This window comes from Lampetra planeri, chromosome 69 (assembly GCF_965212315.1).
Source record: "Lampetra planeri chromosome 69, kcLamPlan1.2.h2, whole genome shotgun sequence".
In the NCBI taxonomy this organism is placed as follows: domain Eukaryota; kingdom Metazoa; phylum Chordata; class Hyperoartia; order Petromyzontiformes; family Petromyzontidae; genus Lampetra; species Lampetra planeri.
In genome coordinates, this window is record NC_136174.1 from 1,445,212 (window position 1) to 1,467,602 (window position 22,391).

The following is a 22,391-nucleotide window of genomic DNA, read 5'->3' on the forward strand; positions in this document are numbered from 1 at the left end:
GAGATTGGTCTATAATCATTCTTACAACGTCCGCCTTAACTAAACTGCCCACATTCAGTGAAGCTGTAGCTGTGCAGGGTGCAACGGTCACATTCTAAAGGTGTTCGTAAACCTTAACTTATGGCATGTAGTCCCATATTCTTAGTCTAGCAAACAGCCTATTATCTCCGAAGTATAATAAAGCATTTCCCTACTTTTCAAAGATTGCACTTTATTGTTGCCGAGTAACCTATTTTTGCGTAAAAAATGCAACTGGCTGTTTCATAAAACGTTCGCATAAACATCCGACTTGTTCACATCCACCAATGATTCAGTCCCTAGTGAGTCAGACACGTGACAGTATACTATAAACATTTAAATAAAAATCCTCATTCTGTCCGAACTTTGTGTTGCCGTTCCAATCCTTAAGCGGAGAGGTAATTCCTCAAATCCTTACCCACACCACACGACCGTTCTATTTCGATACCCTGAAACGTAGTCAAATAACCCCCACGACCCGCACAGCGTGCAGCGGCCTTCATCCCGCAGTGGATTAACAAAAGGGCTATACACGGACAGCGTATTGCATTGTGGTTAGGATACGGGATCAAAAATTCACGAACGTGTGTTGAACTTGTTTCGCACCGTACGTTGCCAACTGTCCAAATCGGTACGAACTGTTTTCTGTGAAAAAATACAACTTTACGTAAGTTAAGTTGCGTTGACACCCAAGCAATCATTTGCATGCAACGTGGGTGTATGCAACTGAATCGCTTCTACATGGACGTCTGTGCAACATGTTGCTCGCATTGTAACGAGACTACTTTCAAGCATCTCCTTAGCGAATCATAGCAACGTATCGCATCATCACACGCTGCACAGTTCTGAATTGTGATAAACAGTTACAATCCAAATGCAGGTGAGGAGTCGTGTAACCAGAATAGGGGGCAGCCATTTTAGTCACTGAGACTTGTCTTATGTTGTGCAACTACTCGCACAGATTTTGGCAAAAGAAACTGCAGGTTACTAGATCGCACAATTTTTAGTGATTTGGTTGCGCAACTCATCTCTAATTTTGATTAAGTAAATGTGAGACAATCAGTTTTGTCATTTTCCAAATTATATCATTCAATCCGTGTCCATAATCATCAGCATCGTCCTTACCATTGAAACATGTAGGATCAGTAACACGTTACCTTGATGATACAATACCACGGTAGAAGCAGGAAATGCTTATATGTGGTTAATTTAAGCAACAGCTGATTGTGGTGTACCTCGAGACATCTGTCACTTCTACCTTACAGTACATCCCCTGCTCAAAGCAGACAAACTTAACTCACGATTTATGAATGCACGAAACAATAACGCTGGCATGCGCTCACATACAGCAGGATGGATAAGATAAGGAGGTGTCAAGAGGGAAATACTCCACATATTCAAGGGCCTCTCAATCAAAATTGATAGTTGGGGGATGTTTGGCTGTTCCAATCACGGTTCTTATTTTAATGACATTTATATAGCACCTTTACGAAAGCGCTTTACAGCCATTATAAAATTGTATACAGCATGATAAATGAAATGAAGAATTGGGTTATTTTAAGGGCCCGTTGTGATTTCTAGAACGCGGGCTATCCCATGCTTGTGGGACAACGACTTTTCGAATAGAATGCCCTCAGAAATTGACGGAGTAGAAGTGTAAGGGATGCCGTCAGCTGACATTTTCCACACAGACTCGTTGTGCGAAACAATTAATGTTCGTGAAAAAAAATTCCCAAAATTGTACACTTTTTAGGCAAAAAAAATGATTTTACATATATTCAAATAGAACTCATTCATGGCTTTGGCTGAACGTAACAGTGTAAGAGCCCAGAGCGTAACCCCTCCACAGGCCGTGGCGGAGTAGCGCAGTTGGTAGCGCCCTCGCTTCCCATGCCAAAGGTCGCGGGATCGATCCCCGCATCCTCCACAGGCGAATATATGTTTTAAATCCTTTATATTAAGTTCGCTGCCACGCATATAAAGGATTTATAGTGAAAAACTTTGTTTTTACGGGTTATACTTATTAAATCCTTTATATTAAGTTCGCTTGCTTGCTTACGACCGTGCAAATCTTTCAGTCGTTTTTTAACCCACTTCCCGTGATCCAATCGAGCTGACATTTTCCACACAGACTCGTTGTGCGTGACAATTAATGTTCGTGAAAATGTTTTTCCAAAATTTTACACTTTTTAGGACAAAAATGTTATATTTAATTATCAATTGCTTAATGGTGCAATGCAATCATCTGACCCATAGGTGGCAGCCGTCTCAAGCCAGAGGACTCTAGCTGCCACGCATATAAAGGATTTATAGTGAAAAACTTTGTTTTTACGGGTTATACTTGTTTATGGATCCTGTTGGAAGGGAGGCGGGTGCAATGTCGCGATTCAGGCATTGGTGAGGGAGTCAGTAGAGATCACCGCTGGGCAGAGAGATGTTGGTTCCCTTGCGGTACCGGAAGCAGTTGCATTCGGCCGACCCAGATGCGGCGATTCTCCTGAAACCATCCAACAGTGTGACACACGAGCTTACGCTGACTCATTAATCCACCCCATTCACTTTGTGCAAGAGCGCAGAAGTGTGGTCACCACATCTACGCCTCTAAATAAGGAGCTAAACAGTTAGACTTCTCTACAAATCTGGCTGTCGCCTGATGAAGCAAGTTGTAATTACTGGCAAAACGTCGTACTCAGATTGTAGATGTTGTGGCTTGGCTCTCCAATACACAGGTGTGCTGGACTAGTGACGAATTGGCACGTTCTGTTGACGTGACAACACTTACTAGTTGGCTGTGTCGGGTGATGGCGGGTTTTAACTACACATTTATATATCTACGCGATCTTAAACACAAGTTCAAGTTCAAGTTCATTTATTAGGTATAGCCCTGTGAGCCATTCAGCTCTTGAATCGGGTGCAACCGCAACAAACAAAAAACAAAAACATGAACAAAAAACATCTTAAAGTGAATATGTGACTAAGTGCAAACAGAAAATCCAAGAAAAGACTGTGTGGTTAATGAAGACATTATTCCTTCCAAAAGTATTTGTTTGGTGATTGAACATCTTAACACAACTGTTTTATTGCCAGAAAGGGTAACACTTATTCGTATATTTTAATACTGGCAAGGGAGGTCCCATGAGGTGTTAAGATGTTCATACATAAAATGGATGCCTTTTGCAACGAATAAAGTCTGCATTAACTACACAAACTTATTTGGTGTTTGAACACCTGAAAACAACTCCTGTTTTATTGCCAGAAAGGGTAAAACCTATCATTATTATTTTCTCACACTTTGATACCGGCAAAAAAGGTCCTATCTTTTTTTTACGCGCTGATGTTGATGTGTTACGGCCAGACTACCCCTGGGACGCCTGCCCCCCGCCCACGTGAGCGTTTAACGGTGCCGGGTTCAGCAAAGGGCCTCGCCCGGTGGTTTGTGACTCCACAAACTGGACCCTGAGCCGCAGCCCCGTGACCGAGTTAAACACGGCAATTCCCACCGGTGTCTCACAGCTCGACAACTGCATCGCGACGTTGAGACAGGAACACATTCTTTTCATGAAGTAGTTTAAGGTATTAAACTTAAAACAAATAAAGTGAAGCCGGAAGACGAAGATAACAACAACAACAATGACGTGGAGTAGAGCGGCAGGGAGCAACGAGTTTACTAGCAGCGTTCTCCTGACAGTTCAGCTGAGACGAGTTGAGGTGAGGTGAGGTGAGTTGGTGAGGTGAGTTGAGGTGAGGTGAGTTTAGGTGAGGTGAGTAGAGGTGAGTTGAGTTGTGATGAGGTGAATGAGGATGAGTATTTGAGACGAGGTGATCCGAGTCTTCTTTTTAAGCCACCCCTCGAGTGGAGACGTCTGTACTCGCTCACACGTCAACACATTCCAGGGCAGGCCTCGTGATATGCCAATAAAATTGAAAGGCTTCCTGCTTCCTTGTCACCTATTTACGTGGCTTGTTCCTCGTTTAGCATCTCAGACGCAGCCAGCGACTGCCTGAGCTACAGACAGAGGCTGCCTGAGCTCCAACCAGAGACTGCCTGAGCAAAAGCCAAAGACTGTCTGAGCTACAGCCAGCGTCCATCTCTGAGTGGAGCCACGGGGCCATGGCGAGTGCAGCTCCCAGTGGTAGCGAGGCTCCAGGGGAGTTGACCTGCCCCATCTGTCTGGAAGCCTTCCGCTGCCCCTGCACGCTCAGCTGCGGCCACTCGTTCTGCCTCAAGTGCGTGGAGGGCGCCTGGGATGCGGCCAAATCCTTCTCCTGCCCACAGTGCCAAGCTGAGCAAGAACTTTACGCTCGCCAACCTGGTGGAGCAGCGCAGTGCCGCAGAGAAAATGGCCGCCGTGGTCTTGTGTGACTTCTGCAACGATGGCACGACCGCTGCCTCCAACACCTGCCTCAGGTGTGATACCTCCTACTGTGCGACTCATGTAAAGCCTCATCAGGAGAACCCGAAGTTAAGAAGCCACATTCTTGTGGATCCAGACACGAATCCCAAGGAGCGCAAATGCAAGCCGCACAGAAAGAGGATCAAGTTTTACTGCCGACAGGACGAGAGCTTGGTGTGCACAACCTGCATCATCGCATGAGACCACAAGGGTCACGATGTGGCTACGCTGGAGGATGAGCACAAGACACGGGAGATGAGACGGTCTGCGTGTGTGAGCGGGAGCCCCTCCTGCGTGAAGTCATCATGTCCCAGTACAAACTGAACAATGATATCCAAATAAATATTATATCATTCCTCTCTCAGCTTCCCATTGTTTTTTCAAATTTTAACAACCTTTATTTAATATAAAGTATGCTGAGGTTGTCATAGTACAGAAATAATACGAAAACATGTTATCATCAATCCTGTTATCTGACAAATTTATAAATGTGCTCTTAGTATATTTTATAAAACTGAAGGACTATAATGCATACAATGTTTTCTAGAAATGAGGTGAGTGCATAGACAGTGGTTTGTATACAAAAAAGTGGTTTGTGGAATGGAGGAGCATTCCCCAAAATGTAAACGAAATGTAAAACGACTGGGACTGCGTGAGCTGCAGTGCTCACCGCTTGTAGCCTCGTGCCGGTCTGTGCCAGTTTAGCGCCGCACTCTACAGCAGCTACCGGGTCACTGGACTTGGCGTTCCAGAAATGTCGCTTGATTTTGACGGACCAAGTAATTCGTGACTGCATTTATATTTTCATTAATATTCTCTCTACCGAATTTCTCTGACGCTCAACAGTCAAATAGCAGCAGTTCCTTGTGCCATGTAAAACTTAACTAAAACGTTTTTTTATTTCACCAAGTGAAGCTCAGTGAGCTATGTAGCTCTTTTTCACAGGCAAACCTGGCCACAAATGACAGCTCAACAATGTGGCTTATCAGGTCTAAATATATAGCAGCCAAATGCTCTAAACGCACTTTCCAAAAGGTGGACATAAAAACTGGAGGGCCCAGAGAAAGATCCATGCAACCATGGAGAGAGACATGCAAACTGCATAAACAGGCATCAGGCACGGGTTCGAACCCACGTCCTCCTGTATTGCAGGCAAGGCAGATAACATCTCGCCGCTGAGGTGCCCTGTCCAGCAACTACTCAGATAGCCCCGCCCACCACTCGAATAGCCCCGCCCACCACTCGGGTAACTCCCGCTCATTACTCGGGTAGCCCAGACCACTTCTCCTGTAGCCCCGTCCACTGCTCAGGTAGCCCCACCCATTGCTCAAGTAGCCCCACCCTCTACTCAGGTAGCCCCACTCACTACTCAGGTAGCCCCACACACTGCTCAGGTAGCTCCGCCCACTGCTCAGGTCGCTCCACTCACTGCTCAGGCAGCCCTACCCACACTTAGGTAGACCTGCGCACGTTTGAGCTCCTCGTGAAATCAGTTCCCTGCAGCGCTTGATCCCCCAGCCTCCATCGCTGCACCGGGACTCCTGCCCCCGTCACTGTGGAGGGGTCTGTGTGGAGTGGGGTTGAGAGGGGACGCTCAGAAAGTGAGTGGAGTCTCCCCTGGTGACGTCTCTCACAGAAACAAGTGGGAGAGGAGACGCGGGCGGTGGAGGAGAAGAGGAGGGAGGTGGAGGAGTCCGTGAGGCGGATGGAGGCCGCTTGCAGGGACGTGCAGGTACCGTGTCTGGGCCTGATTCTGTGACCCCGTGACTCCACCCTGAGTAGGGTTTGTGATGGAGAACAACTCCATTCATTCACGTGGACTTCCATTGGCTCCAAACACATTGTGGGACGAAACCCACAACGGTCAGGACGAGTAAAGAGGTGGTTCTCCTCTCCACTGAGAAACTAAATCAGTGGTGGAAATTCCACATTCCCATATCTCCATACAACTTGCCACTTCAACGTCTGTCTATATTGGTCAGATGAGGTGGTACATACCTCTTATCCAATACTCTAGTGAAGAGTTTGTGAATCGCACAGACTGTTGTACACCATTTTACTGAAACCAATCAGGCTTTAGGGTGCCAAGGTGCCAGTATGCAAGTGGTTTCATGATCCCCTCTCTTCATCCATACATACATGTGGTTTTCTCTCGCATGCAAAACATTCATTTAAAGATGAATTATCCTAACTTCCCAATGATACTCTTGGGTTCTTTCGGTAAAGTCACGTAGGTAGAAATAAAATAAAAATAAAACAAATCACGACGTTTCGACTGCAACACAAGCAGCCGTCATGAGGTGAGAATCACGCAGAGAGAGGGAACACACAGAGGGACACCACGCAAAGAGACATACACACATGGAGATACAGGGATACACAGAGGCAAGCCATGTGTGCGAGAGAGCGAAACACGTAAACTGAGGGGGGGGGAACTTATATAGGCTGTAGAGAAGGGGGAGAGGGGGCAGGGAAAAGTAATAGACATGTACATCGAGGAAGAGGGCGGTGGTAAAGCACACAGAGAACGGCAAACTGCAAGGAGGTAAAGACAGCAAGAAGATGGGAGACGCGAACCTAGCTGAACTTATGCAACCCAGAGTCGGCCAACAATACAGTTAAACACTAAAACTGGTTGATGATGTATTTTAATAGATTGCTAAATTGTTTTTGCATCCATCTTCTAGGTTGTGTGTATGGCTCTTTGTTTCTCTTTGTGTGGTGATGACGGATGCTTGTGTTGCAGTCGAAACGTCGTGATTTGTATTATCTTATTTCTACCTACGTGACTTTACCGAAACAACCAAAGAGTATGATATTCCTGCAGTCACAAAGCTTCAATTCTAGATTAACTTCCCAATTCATTAAGGCTCAAATTGTGGAAGGCGAATTACAGATTTCCCTTCGCTTCATGCGAAGGTAAACAAAGCATCGTCCTGATAGCCTTGAGCAATGAGAATGGCACGGATGCTAAATGTACTCATGATGGTATTTGATAATTTCATTGCTTCACAGGCCCCGCCAGTTATGGCAAGTCGTATGGTAGTGAAAATACACTGGCGTTATCAGAGGCAGAGGAAGAAGGAGGCCTCGGTGTTGCAGATTCTTATTACTGTCTGGGCACCTTCACAGTTGCACTCGGGTCGCACGGACCTGAATTTCACAAAGGACTAGACATTTAATGAACAGAGGTGGCATTTCTTTCTCTTTGCAGGGAGCCGTGACAGATGAAAAGGCCTCAATTTCGGTCAGATTCACCCGCGCGAGAGCAGCGTTGGATGTGGAGGAGAAGGCGGCTTTAGAGCTCGCGGAGCAGAAAGGGCGCGAGCTGCTGTCCCAGATCGAGAAGAAGATCGCTCACTACCAGCGCGAGATCAGCGAGCTCCAGGCAGCAGCCACTCGCCTGCAGGCCCTAGTGCAGGAGAGGGACTCGCTCGCGTTCCTGCAGGTGAGCGATGAGTCTCCAGTGTCGCTATTGGCACAGCCCTCTCACCAGCAGCAGCAGAGGGAGGCTCCTTAATGAGAGCTCGCATCCACTGGGCTTGAGAATACAGCTCCACTCATGGATTCGCATCACAGCTCCAGTGGCTGCCACGTAGAAGGCCAGCTCATATTTTCTCAGTTAAATGAATTCTCTCTCCCGTCCTTTAACACATTCCCATTCAGTTTGTTTCATTGTGAATTTAATGGAATTTAACTTTTTTAAATCAACTATACAACAACAATGTACACGGAAGTCATGATTATCATCAGCCATGATCTATCCACGGATGGATGAAGACCTCCTCAAGCCCATTGCCACATCTCATGATGTCGCGATGCAACAATCCACCAGCGAACTGCCCACAAGCCGATGTCATCTCAGCTTCTTACTTCGTGTACCTCCACTTGGATGCGCTACCTTCATTGTTCATATTAGGGATGATAAAATAAATACGGTCTCATACGCTTATTAATGATATCATTGTCTTGAACATCACTTCTACAAGACCTGCACCATGTGCATTGGTAACTCCAGATATTACCAGTCCTAAGTTACTCTCAACACAGATCAATATCAACCGGTCTCACTCTGAAATATTTGCCCAGCAAATCAGTGTTGGTCCTCATTAAGGTGGCGAGATGTTAACTACCTCGCCTGGTATACCGGAGGTCGTGGATTTGATCCCAAACCTGACTTCCTTATATATTTGGAGTTTTCATGTCTCTCTCCATGGTCACATGGATTTTTCTCCTGGTCCTCCAGTTTTTCACTCCACATTTGTAAACGTGCGTTTCGAGTATGGGGCTGCTAACAGGTCCCTGCGGGGTGGGCTGGTAGGAACGAATAACCAAAGAATATAAACATAATGTATTATTACACTTGTTTAGCCAGGAAAGCCTCACTGAGTCTAAAGGTTTTTGTAGGGTCCTGCCAAGTGTTTGCAGTAGGGGGCGATGTTGCTACACGGACGGACGGACGATATAATCTATTGTAGACTGGTTCACTTCGTTCCTACCAGTATAAATTTGCACGTGAAGAACCACTTCGTTGAGCTATTATTTGTGGCCAGGTCGCTTCTGAAAAAGAGCTAAATAGCTCCGTGGACCTTATCTGGAAAAATAAAAATAGTTTATGGTTGACTATCAACCGGTCTCACTGAAATATTTGCCCTGTAAGTCCGTGTTGATGATCATAGGGTGATAAGCCAAGACTTTGGGGTTTATATTCCACGGTGTTGCAGTGGGAACTCCACTGATCACAAGGGATTGGAGGTAGAGTCACAGTAACGCATCTCTCTCTCCCACAGGGGCACCTGGAGGAGACGTGCAGGTAAAATACGACTTTCACTCACGACTCGACACACGACAACATGGGACTGAGTGTTGGGTGCGGGCAGTGAGACATTGGCTGTGTGTGGTGATGCTGTGTGATGGTGCTGTATGTGATGATGCTATGTGTGGTAATAGTAATGCTGTGTGGTGATGATGCTGTGTGCTGTGTGATTATGCTGTATGTTGATACTGTGTGGTAATAGTAATTCTGTGTGGTGATGCTGTAATTGTGAGACGAGTGATGATGCTTTGTTTGATGAGTGCCTGTGAGATGGAGCTGTGACGATCCCACGCATGAAGATGCTGTGATGAGTGTCCATGTGATGGAGCTGTGATGATTCTGTGAGTGACGATGCTCTGTGAGGCAGTAGCCATGTCTGCTCTGCTTTCACAGGGCAGGGAGGGTTACAGCAGCTCCACCCTCAGCTCGCAGCCAAGAGGACATTGCCTCGCTTCAAGTCCTGGAGACACCTGCAGTCAAACTCTTGTGTGAGTTCTTCAGTGTGATCATGGGTGATGGGGCCATCTTGACAGTAAAATGTGTGTGCACGAGGTCGACTCACCCTCAAATAATTACCTCGAGTTTTATAAACATCACCAGTAGGGAGACAAAGGCGGCCAGGCGTAGTGCTGGCCATCCACCCCCTTGTGTGTCATCCCAGCCTTCAACGTTGCTGATTTTCCCCAACAGTCTGTAAAGGCTACATGGGGGATGTCTTTGTTTACATCCTGAAACCTGATGCGGTGTGTAAACAAACTCGCCACTAGGGAGACAAAGGTGGTCGGACGTGGTGCTGGTCACCCACCTCGTGTGCCATGCCAGCCTTCATAGACGCTCACGGACAGCACTTGTCCCAATAGTCTGTGAAGTCTACACAAGGGATCTCTGTTTTGTTCACATCCCATTCCAGGACCCTTTTTAAGAGAGCCATGAGACTCGGTGTGGAGTTCTTGGGTAAATAATCAGTGAGTCAGGGGTAATTGTGATGTTGAGATGCAGTGAGTGCCTGTGTATGCGTGGGGGGAGCGGTAGCACACCTCACTATGAACCCAGTTACCTGGGTTTGATTATCCGCCATGGCTACCATCAGTGACAGGTGATATCTGATCCAGTCCTGGGTCTCTGCTAGGCAGTTTCAACCTCAAATGAGTTCCTGATGCTGGTAATGGTCATAATGATGGTGATATTGGTCGTGATGAGGATGGTGGTAATGATGCTGATATTACCGATAATGTGAGTGATGGGTTTGGTCATGGTGTTGGTAGTGGTGATAGCAGTGGTAATGATGGTGAGATTAGTGATAATGTAGGTGGTGATAGTTGTGATGGTGGTGATAGTGATGAAGATGGTGGTGATGGGGATAGTGGTAATGATCGTGGTGATAGTAGTGATGGTAGTGGTGAATGTTTGTGATGGTGCTAGTGGTGGTGATGATGATGGTTGTAATGTTGCTGATGGCGATAGTGATGTTGTTGATGTTCATTGTGTTGATGGTGAGGTATATGTTGTCATTGATAATATTGATGGGGAGGATGCTTAGTGATGTTTGTGATGTTATTGTTGTTGATGGTGATGATGATGGTAGGATATGGTAATGTTGATGGTGGTGATGCTGGATAATGGTGACGATGGTGTTCTGTTGTGATGTTGTCATCGCTGTTGTCACAGACGGATGTTCACCAACTCTGGACACAAACTCGGCTCATAACAAACTCCAGATCTCCTCGGATCTCAGGACGATGACAGCAGTCCGTGCCTTCCAGGGTCGCCCCGATCACCCACACCGGTTTGATGCCTGTACACAAGCCCTGTGCTGTGAAAGCTTCTCTTCGGGCCACCACTACTGGGAGGTGGACGTGGGGGACGTGCGGCTGTGTCGGGTTGGAGTCGCGTACGGGATGATCCCACGGAGAGGGAGTGGTGCTGCACAGCTCATGGGAGGGATCGACGCGTCCTGGTGTTTAGAGAAATCGTATAACAGGTTCTCAGTGTTTCATGGTGGAGTGGAGACTGAACTGTCGATGAGGGGGGCCCCCTCCCCCAGCAGAATCGGGCTTCACCTGCAATGGGAGGGGGGGCTCCTGGCGTTTTACCGCGCCGACTCCATGGAGGTGATCCATGAGGTTCGGCAGAGATTCTTGCAGCCTCTCTACCCTGCGATGTGGATGCGGATTTTTAATGATCAATTGGTGATCGTGGATCTGAGTCGTGCATCCTGAGGATGGGGAGAGATAGAAGCCCAAGAAACCGAGACAGAAACGGAGGAGAGGGGGGTGGTGAGGAGAGGGTAAAGTGAGCGTCAGGGGAAGGTGGAACGGAGGGGGTGAGGTTAAGGTTGGTGTGCGTGAGCGATGTCGCCGGTGCAGAAGTTTGAGGGATTTGATTGAAATCTGAGTGGGGAATCAGCGCAGCCCCAGAGTCCGTGTGGCCGCTCCTTCACCTGCAGTGCGCACTCACGCCACCATGCCTCATCATCCCTGCGATCTACCATCATCACTACCATCACCCCATCATCATCATCATCATCACCGCCATCAACACGGCCCCCATCATAATCACCATAGTCCTCACCAACACCATCATCGCCATCAACACCAACAGCATTATAAAGACCACCATCATGATTACTATCAACACCACCAAAACCAACATTCACCATCACCAACATCATCATCACTATCACTGTCAAAACCACAATCACCATCAGCCCTACCACCAACACCACCACTGTCATAATTACCACCATCATGATCATCTTCATCATTACCATCAACTCCATAATATTCACCACCATTAACATAATTACCATCATCACAATCATCAATACCACAAAATCCACAAATCATCACAATCATCATCAATACCACAAAAACCACCATAATCATCACCAGTATCACATCCACCATCACGACCATCATCATCACTACCACCACCACCGCTATCATCATAACCACCACTATGATCACCATCATTATCATCGCCATCAGCAGCATCATCACGACCCACATCACCACCATCATTATCACCATACTTACCATCATCATCACAACCATCACTACCATCATTACTACCATGATAACCACCACTACCGTCATCACCATTTCACCATTATTACCACCACTACCACCATCATCACCATCATCATTACCATCACCATTTATATCGTCACCACCACCATCATCCCCCTCCTCCTTGGCAAATATCTTCTCTCCACAAGAAACATTAAAGACATAATACACACCACGTATCGGTTTACTCATCCCATCAGTCAGTCACGGCTTTCTGGGAGTGCCTAATTGAAGCAGCATTTGGTTCAACGCAAGCAACACTCTGGGCAGGTTTCGACATTCAGTGTCTCATCAGCAGCAGTCAGGCTCGCGTAAAGCAACTTACTTCGCACCGTATGTAGCCAACGTACGTAGCCAACTGTGCAAATCGGAGGTGCAATGCTGGCGAACAACCCAGATGTTCATAGGCAAGGACCAGTTCAGACGTTCAGTGTCTCATTAGCAGTAGAGCCAGGCGTTGCTTAAACCAAGGCTCACAAAGTTTTGCCGACTGGATTCCTGTCCGCCTGCCTGTATGTACTGTATGTATGTTGAAATTATATTGCAATGTATGTAACCAACTGGGTTAATTTGAGGTGCGGGGGAAGGACAACAACCTAAACACAAAAATAAGTTCTAAATAAATAGTTTGTAAATTTAGATGATTTAAAAGTGAAGAGCTCCAGTGGCTTCATAATAATGTAAGGAAAGGCGTTCCAGACGGCTGCAGAAACAGCACCACTAACAGCGCCACACAATACGGTGACCGTCTTTGTTCAATCCTGCAATAGGATTAAAACCATTACTGTACGGAAATGTTCATAAGTTTTGATGACTCGATTCCTGGCTGCCTGCCTGGCTTCTTGGCGAGCGGGCGTGCAAGTGGTGACGTCACGGCGCGCATCTGCGGGATGACGTCACCACCGCACCCCACAGCGTTGAGCCGGGTTCATGCGTGGTGCTGCCGTCACAACCTCCCTCCCTCCAAATCCACCATTCACCCCAGAGCGTGCATCTCACGCAAATGAGTGGGATGCATCATCAAGCTATCATATCATTCAGATCATCATACTAGCAAACTACATTAGGAAAATTATTTTTTTTGGTTGGATGGTTGGAGGGAGAGACGGAGGGACGGACAGTCAGGTACAAAGGCCATGCGGGCTGGTCCTGTTCAATTAAAAATCGAAGGTAAAAAAACACACACAGCACGTATTATCATCTTGAGTATTACTATTTATACAAAGCGACTTTAACCTGCAGTCTATAGAAAGCAATACACGTGCAGCGACTCGGACGAATTTGACGTGAGTTTGTGTGTGACCAGAGCAGTACTCGCTGTATCTGATTCAATACAAATCCTCTTGTAGTGCTCGTTCTGTCTGTCAACAAAATGTGCCAAGTCTGCAGCACGGTGAACGTGAAAGAGTTCATGCATTAGACGTGACTTAACCGAAAAGAACCAAAGAATAATTCCTGCAGTCACGAAAGCTCCTAAATTAACATTAGCACTTTGATATATTCACTCAGACCCATAGACTCACCGCACAGAGACACAGACTCACTCAAAGGGACACAGACTCCGTCACACAGAGACCCATAGACTCCCTTACACAGAGACTCATAGACTTACCACAAAGATACCCAGACTCCCTCACACGGAGACCCATAGACTCACAAAGAGATATATACACTCACACAGAGAAAAACAGTCGGTTATGTCGCCACTGCTGCTGTAGTTGTGGTTGCTGTAGTTGTTATTGTGGTTGTTGTTGATGTCGTTCCACGGGGATGTTGAGGCCTCCGTCCATCGTGGGTCAGGGCTGATGATGGCTTCCCTGCACACGTTGCTGGTGGTGTGGAACGAGAGCGGTACCCAGAAACCGGCCACGTTTCTAGCTTGGACACCCGGTGGGGAGCAGGGAAGGGGCAGAGGAGCAGAAGGAGGCTGCCTCTGACACCAACCTATGGCGGAAAGGAGCCAGCAGGCGCCGGATCGCTTCCTCTCTGACGACGGTGTCAGGCCGGCGGTGGTGCACGACGCGCGGCATCGAGCTTCACCCTGACGTCGGGTTGCTCGTGAATGTAGCCCACAGCAGACGGTAAACGCCATCTGAGGCTCGAAGTGCCTTCAGGATGAGTGAGTGTTGGGGAACGCGTCGGCTCAGGTGTGAGTGTCGGGATGAAGGGGTCATCCTGTGGTGTGTCGTGAGTGCATCGCGTTTGCCAAGAGATCCACTACGGCATGAAAGCTGGGTCTACGAATTAAAGACTAACTAACCCTCTAGAATTGCCTCAAAGTTTTGGTATCAATTTTTTCTCTCGCTAGACTCAACTCACACTATACACGGGCATGACTTAGCTTTCCAAAAATATTATAGTGGCAGCGATAAAGGTGAGCGTGGAGAAGTAGGCAAGAACCAAAGTAACACGTAATTTATATTGATGTGGTGTACAGTCAGGCAAAAACAACCCCCTACCTTCTTGTGGTTCCGGACAGGCAACGCTGTGGTGGGCAGTGCCATGGGGGGAGGGCCAATTTAGATTGGCCATTCCCCTCATGGCATTTGTAACCACCACAGCGGCCAAATGGCAGCTCTGGACGAGTGCAAGGGGCTAGTAACCCCTCCACCTTCAATTAATAACCACAAACCCACGTCTAAATACCTAATTAAGCTTATGCCGGAGGCCCCAGGTGGACAGGCGTCTGACGTCTCCTGGCCAAACCCCATTTGGCGGAGCCAGGAGATTGAATCTTTACACAGTCCTTTATTCTGGGCAGGAGACTACCAAATAGCAGGGAGTGGCTCTTCTTCTGAACAAAAGAATGAAGGGGGCGTGTGGCGGTGAGGTGTGGGAAGCGGTAAGCCCAAGACTACTTTAGGCTCACCTTCCCATCAACTGGAGGCGAGGAGTGGTGGTCATGGTCACTTATGCCCCACCAAAGACGAACATCCGTGGAGGGATGCTGGCAAGGCCGATGAGTCAGATGGCTTCTATGACCTGTCACAGGTGCTAGCTAAAGTGGCCCCTCGGGAGAGAGGCATCTTGTTGGGTGATTCAATGCCCGATTTGGTCATGATGCTGTCACCTGGTCTGGAGTGATTGGAAGGCATGGGCCAAATCAGCTTAATAACAAAGGTGCTAGATTTTTGTGCAGCCCATGGGCTTTCTAATTACCAACACGCTTTTCTGGCATTGGCGCATAAACACAACATCATGGATGCATGCCGGGTCCAAGCAAGAACATTTGCTGGACTTCGTAGTGATGGAACAGCGGGTGTGGGTCCATGTCCTTGACACCAGCACGTACGGTGGAGCTGATCTGACCACTGACCATCAACTTGTCATCTGTAAGAAGCGCCTGCCATTCTTCCACTCCAGTGGTGGGTGTACACCCAGGACCCCATTCAAAACCAAGGTGGCCTGGTCTCAGCTAGCTGATGAAAGTTGCAAGCGAGAATTTAATCATTACGTGCGGCTGGGATTGGCATTGTCCCCCACTCCTCCAGATGTCGAGGGGAAATGGGCGAGGTCTAGGACTGTGGCTCATGCAGCTGCAATGGCTGCTTTGGGTACATGGTCCAGACCTCTGCAGAGACCGTGGCTGACAGAGTATGTGATCAGGCTGGCTGAGAAAAAGCGATAGGCTCACTCTCATCATAAGAAGCATCCCACGTCAGAGAATGAGGAGGCTTACCGCAGCCTTCGAGGTTCGGAGAGCTGTGAGGCGCTGCAAGGATGGGTGGTGGTCGCGGGTTACCGAGGAGATGGAGTCTGCCTCAATGCCCCTCGATCACAAGTTGCTATTAATTCCATCAATAAAGTTACCTGCAGCGCCACACCTATTACCATAACTCGGGTAAAAAAACGGTGATCTAATCTCCGACCCCCAGGAACAGGTTTGCAGATTTGCTGAGCATTTCTGTGATGCCCTGGGGGAGGGGAAATCCCTCGGCATGGAAAACATCGTGGGAACAAAGTGACAAAGTGGGGATGACCCTGCTGAGGCTGTGGTGTCAAATATTGGAAGAAGCCACCCCCTGTGAGTAGCTGGCTGAGGTGCCATCTATTGAGGAGGTACTAAAGGTGATCCAGCCTGAGACCAGGAAAGGCACCGGGCAGAGATGATCTGCCAAGCAAAATGTTGAGGGAGGGTGGCGTTTGTGCGCTGACTGCCCTACAGGGGGACCGCACAGACTGTAACAACTACAGGGGCATCTCACTCCTCAGTGTGCCGGGAAAAGTCCTCGCAATAATTATTTAACATCGCCTTGCCAGGCACGCTGAGGAGAGGCTTGCTGAGCCCCAATGTGGTTTCGGGAAAGGGTGGTCCTGCACATATGCCATATTTTCTGTCCGTCTGCTACAGCAGAGCTGTAGGGAATTCCAACAAAACATACATCTCTGCTTTATTGACCTGCTCAAGGCCTATGATACTGTATAATACTCTTGGAGACGACTTGTGGAATCGGTCCTTTTATTTATTCCAGTTATAAGTACTCCCCGCTGCTGGCAGGTAACGGGAAGTGGACAGACAGACGACAAGAGACACACCGCCACGTGGCATTCGGAGCACGGCTCGCGCGTGGCCCCTCTTTTCCTTCGTTCTTTGTCTGACCCCGTGTCGTTCATCTCTCCCCTTATTTAATGCCTGGGTCACGTGGTACGCTCCAGCCAATCCTTGGTAGCCTACGCCGAATCTTCTAGATTCCCCAGCAACTCCCGGGACCACGCCCCTGACTTGTCTTCCCATTGGCTGAGGCCAAAACCAGCAGAACCAATCACCCTAGATGGCACCCCTTGATCACGCCAGGGCCATGCTCCCAGGCTCTCTCCCCATTGGCTGTAAAGCAGGACCGGCAGAGCCGATCACCACGTGAGCCGGACATAGGCTCTTATTACAATACCATAAGTATGCCTTGGCTCTGGGTTATTCTTCCTGCTTTTGGAGTCCCTGACCCTCTGCTCACGATCATTAAGGACCTTCATGATGGTGAGCGGGCCCGGGTAAAACTACGTGGCCGGAAGTCGGAGCCATTCCCTGTTCACCTTGGGGTGCGACAGGGATGTCCTCTAGCTCCCACAATATTTAACAATTTTTTCGACCACGTAGTTCGTGAAGCCTTTGATGGCTGTACCTGAATAATTTCCATCTGGTACAGATATAATGGGAGGCTGATCGATGCCCTGGTGCGGTCAAGGGATGGCTCCCTATTGGTCAACCACATTATGTATGCCGATGATTTGGTACTAGCTGCTCATTTAGAGGAGGAGTTGGAGACGCTGCTGCTGAGACTGGAGCGTGCCACTAAGAGGTGGGGCCTTACCATCAGCCCCACCAAAACTAAGCACCTGACTGGGTATTTTGTACCATCTGACACTCCACCGCGACAACTCCCAATTGGTGATGGGGCAGTTGTGGAGAGAGTGGAGCATTTCCAGAGGTGGGACAAAGTCATTGTTATGCAAGTCCAAGTCGAGTCGCAAGTCATCAAATTCATGACTCGAGTCTGACTCGAGTCCAAGTCACATGACTCGAGTCCACATCTCATAGGTGGGACAAAGTCATTGTTATGCAAGTCCAAGTCGAGTCGCAAGTCATCAAATTCATGACTCGAGTCTGACTCGAGTCCAAGTCACATGACTCGAGTCCACACCTCTGAGAATTTCTCATACCTGGGCAGTGTGCTCATGACTGGCTCCGGTTTGACAGCAGAGGTCTCACTCCGAATCAGTCGAGTGGCATTTTCTTTTCATCAGTTGTGGAACGAAGTGTGGAAGCTACCTGGTCTGTCGCTCCGCACAAAGCTTCAGGTCTTCTCTGCCACGGTCATTCCTTCTCTACGCTTGCGAAACGTGGACCACCCCCCTAATGGAAGATCTTCGCCGGATAGGTCATGTAGCCCGCATGTCCGGTCACCGCATGCCTTAACAGCTTTTGTTCGGCCGGATAAAGGGGGCTAAACGGGCGCTGCTCGTGCTAGAGAAGAGATGGAATGATGTGGTACAGGAGGATGTGGAGCTGAGTGGACTTGCCGATGAATGGTACCAGCGGTGTCAAGATCGGTCTCTGTGGAGGAGACTCGTGAAGAACGCTACTGGGCAGTTGATAGCAGTCGACCTCCAACAACAACAGAGGGCGGTGGAGCGACGCTCACAAGAATGAGCGGAGCGCCGGTTGGCTAAAGCACAGCAAGTTGGCACAGTAGGGGGCACAGGTGGTGCATCATCCAGTCATCCCAATAAATCGACCCGTGGCACCTGGGTCTGCCCCGTGACCTCCTGCCAGCGGGCGTTTGACACTTCACGTGGCCTCAAGGCACACATGGCATGGCACAAGCGTCGTGGTGACGTCACCGCCACTTAATGGCGAATGGCGGTTGTGTGTCCCTGTGTTTGTGTATCTGTGTGTTTGTGTATCTATGTGTTTGTGTATCTGTGTGTTTGCGTGTGCATGGTTTCCTTTTTAACGTGGTGTACTTTATACATTAGTGTGCGATACACCTTCGTGTGGATTACTGTACAGTGTTCGAGATGCGTGGCGTACTGTAGTGGTTGACTGTGGTCTCTGGTGCATTGTAGCTTGTATAGCACAGCATGTAGTGCACTACAGTGTTTACAGTGCGGGTCATGTGTTGTGAGTGTGCTGCAGGCTGTGTGTGTGTGTGAGCCATAGTGGTATGAGTGCGGGGTTGTGTATGTAGCTAGATTATTGTGTGCGAGGTGCTGGTAACCCCAGACCAGGGGGACACTCCCATCTGGTAGAGCCAGACTGAACCCCTCCCCCCCTCCCATTAGGGTTTCTCCAGGAGCAGGAGAACACTGCGATTGGCCACGTGGAATGTTCGGACTCTCGTTGAGGGAGAGAGGCTGCCACTGCACTGCTGGGAGATGGACCGGTAATGCCTGGACCTCTGTGGAATACAGGAGGTCCGGTGGACCGGTTCTGGCTCCAGTCATCATGAGGGGTGGACACTTCTCCACTCGGGGCAGGAAACAACAGGGAGTGGCACTTATTTTTAGCAAAATAGTGAAGGTGGTTTGGGAGTGTGGCGGTGAGGTGTGGGAAGCTGTAAGTCCCAGGCTACTGTGGGCTTGCCTCCCCATCAACAAGAGGCAAGGAATGGTGGTGGTGGTTGCTTACGCCCCCACCAAAGATGAACATCAGTGGAGGGATGCAGAGAAGGCCGATGAGTCAGATGCCTTTTATAACCTCCTGTCCAAGGTGAGAGCTAAAGTGGCCCCCCAGGATAGAGCCATCCTGTTGGGTGACTTTAATACCGGAGCAGGTCATGAAGCAGACACCTGGGTTAGAGCGACCGGAAGGCATGGGCCAAACTAGCTCAATAATACGGTAGGAGCCTCCTAGACTTATGTGCAATCCATGGGCTTGTAATTATGAATATAGTGTTCTGGTATCGGTGCATCCTCACAACATCATAGATACACGCCGGGTCCAAGTGTAGTGGCATAGCGCTGGCTGCTGGTGAAAAAGGGGAACTAAGGTGTATGTCAGTACTAAATTCAGCAGGCCATGATATACACAAGAGGGGGGCATCTCGGGGAAAGGTCACAGAAGGGGCCCATCGGGAAGCCCCGGGAACCCAATAGTAGGTTCCAGAAAGGGGGCATGGCAGGGGCGGAGCAAGGTGGCGCTGAGAGTATAAGAGGGGTCCCTGTGCGGGACCATGTGGCTGTTGCTGGAAGTGGGATCCCCATCGTGCTGCTCAAGTTAATCGTCGTCACCATCTCGTCATCGTCACCATCTCCTCATCATCATTTCCGTATTCACCATCCCGGGGCACTGCTAGTCAGACAGCCTACCAACTGTTCTAACTGAGTAGTGCTGCCAATAGATGGTCTTAATAATAATAATAGTGTGCACCCATGTAGGGTGAGATTTATCCCGATGGTAGTTGTTAAATAAAGAAGTGCTTCCAAGTCTTACTACCTCCGAGTTAAGTCACTACACATGGATACTTAATAAAGAAACCATCCAAAGACAAGTGCGTTCAAGTCGTCTTTACATATGTAACATACAGTACACCTTTACCTACACACTTACATTGCACATTAGGCACTACACACGAGCTTCTCACACGCACACACTAACATGTCGTACATATGGCACATGTTGTCAGTTAGAGCTTGGAAGAAAAAAAACCCTCCCATTAAAATACTCATCAGGATGCTATTGTAATGACCGTAAATTGAGTGGTGGTAGGGAAAGAGACGAGGCAGGGTAGGAATGGAGACAGTTCTGGTGGAGGAGTGCAGGCCGGGTGTGTGGGGTAAGGCACGGGAGCGGGGAGTGGCAGAGGGCGTCGTTAGAAACAGAGACGAGAGAGAGGCGGCTCTGTTGCTGTTGCTTTATTAACTCAGGTTAGTTGTTGACACATACGAGCACGAGAGAGAAAGATAATAATGCGTGGCTGTGTTTGGCTGTTCCATTGAGAGAAGTCGGACGACCGTCCGCGATCTGTGATTGTAACGAACGTTCACGTTGCATTCCCGAGGAGCAAGGCGGTCCATCACACTGTGACTTGCTTCCATACTCCACCAGGTATCTGAGTCACAGACTGATTGGGATCTCCACATACCTGGTGTCTTGGCCGCCTATAGAATGGCGCCCCATGCTGCCACGGGGTACTCGCCATTCTATCTTATGTATGTGTAGAGCCGTTGTAGACGGCCGGATTTAGACTTGCCGCGGATGGCAAACAAACACAATGGGCGTGGCTACATCGGTACGCGAAGAAGGTGTTTACTGCGACGTCCGCGTTGTTATCCTGGGGGGCTATTGCGGAGCTGGGATCCCCCCACAGCCCCACCCCTCAAGGGGGGAATGGCTATTTAAGGCGGCGAGCAGGACGGCTCGGGGTCTAGTGTTAAGCTGTAACCAGTGAAGAAAGAAGACCAGCTAGACAGGCCCTGGAACTCCCTGGGATCGCTGCCCTTTTAAGGGCCGACCAGGCAAGCCAGCGGCGTGGCCCCAAGAGCCCAGAACCGACGCTCTTCCAAGAGCCGGTCTGGGTATTCGGGGTGCCGTAACCTAGCTGTAAGCTAGCTGTGAGTCAGGCTGTTGTGTCCCGTAGCGTAGACGGGTGAAGGGGCCGATACTCCTTCGAGTACTGTAAGCTTGCCTGTTACGTGCTGGTGTTAATAAAGAAGCGTGTGCCTCCAACTACGTTGTCAAGTCTCCGGGAACCTTACTACATATGGTAGGAAGGTTTGCCCTCCAATCGACTACCACCGACAGTCGAGCACGGAAAATCGTGGTGTGTGCCGATTCTGGTTATGTGCAACACAACTTCACGCCACATAATCCAACATGGAAAAAACTGGCATGAGAAAATACAAAAATGGACAAGTAAATCGTGCGCAATTGACAAAAGCCATAAAAACAATGAACCAGGAGGATGATGTTATGATGCTGTGTGAAAAGGTATTAGGTTACTCTAAAGTGCCTGGCCATGAGAATATTGATAATGATCATGCAAATGCCATAAAAGAACCAAGTCTGAAATATATTGCGTGGAAATCAGCATGTCAAATTTAAACCATAAAGGAGGGAAAGAAGAATCCTAAGCAGGCGACACTCGTAACCAAAAATTGCAAAGCAGCAGACACCCATAACTTAGTAAACATGCGGCAGGGAGGTAACATAAGGCAGGTAATGAACAACCGTGTTCAAAACCGCTGCCTGGCATTTCACAGCAACTAAAACAGAAAACATCACAGTAACAATAATTGATAAGAACCTATGTAACATGTTTCCTTTATAATATTGTTGCTTATTTCAAATGTAACCATGCTAAGTTCATGAGAAGTATGCGCGTTGTAAGGAAAATAGCAGCCGAGCCTTGATGACAATTGGTGGTTCATAATGGAAAAAGGCATTTATTTTGTTAAAAAAATAACCCGTGGCCAATCGTCCAACGATAATTGTATAAAGGGCGAATGTTGTATATATAAGCCTTTTTTCCAAAAAAATCATATTAAGAATAATTCTGCAAATATTTTTTGTTTAATAATCGATCGGGGTGAGCATGGGGCATGAAAGTGTGAGACACACTCCACTTCATCATTGGACCTCCTTTGCCAGTACCAAAA

The 22,391-nt window shown here is 48.4% G+C and overlaps 1 pseudogene across 1 annotated transcript; it reads left to right on the forward strand.

Annotated features, from left to right (window-relative positions):
- Positions 1-2,150: 2,150 nt before the first annotated feature.
- LOC144737470 (E3 ubiquitin/ISG15 ligase TRIM25-like) lies at positions 2,151-14,565 on the forward strand (annotated as a pseudogene). The gene is made up of 6 exons (XR_013588988.1): positions 2,151-4,685; positions 6,049-6,144; positions 7,627-7,860; positions 9,203-9,225; positions 9,622-9,716; positions 10,897-14,565. The product of XR_013588988.1 is annotated as an E3 ubiquitin/ISG15 ligase TRIM25-like (transcript).
- Positions 14,566-22,391: the final 7,826 nt, after the last annotated feature.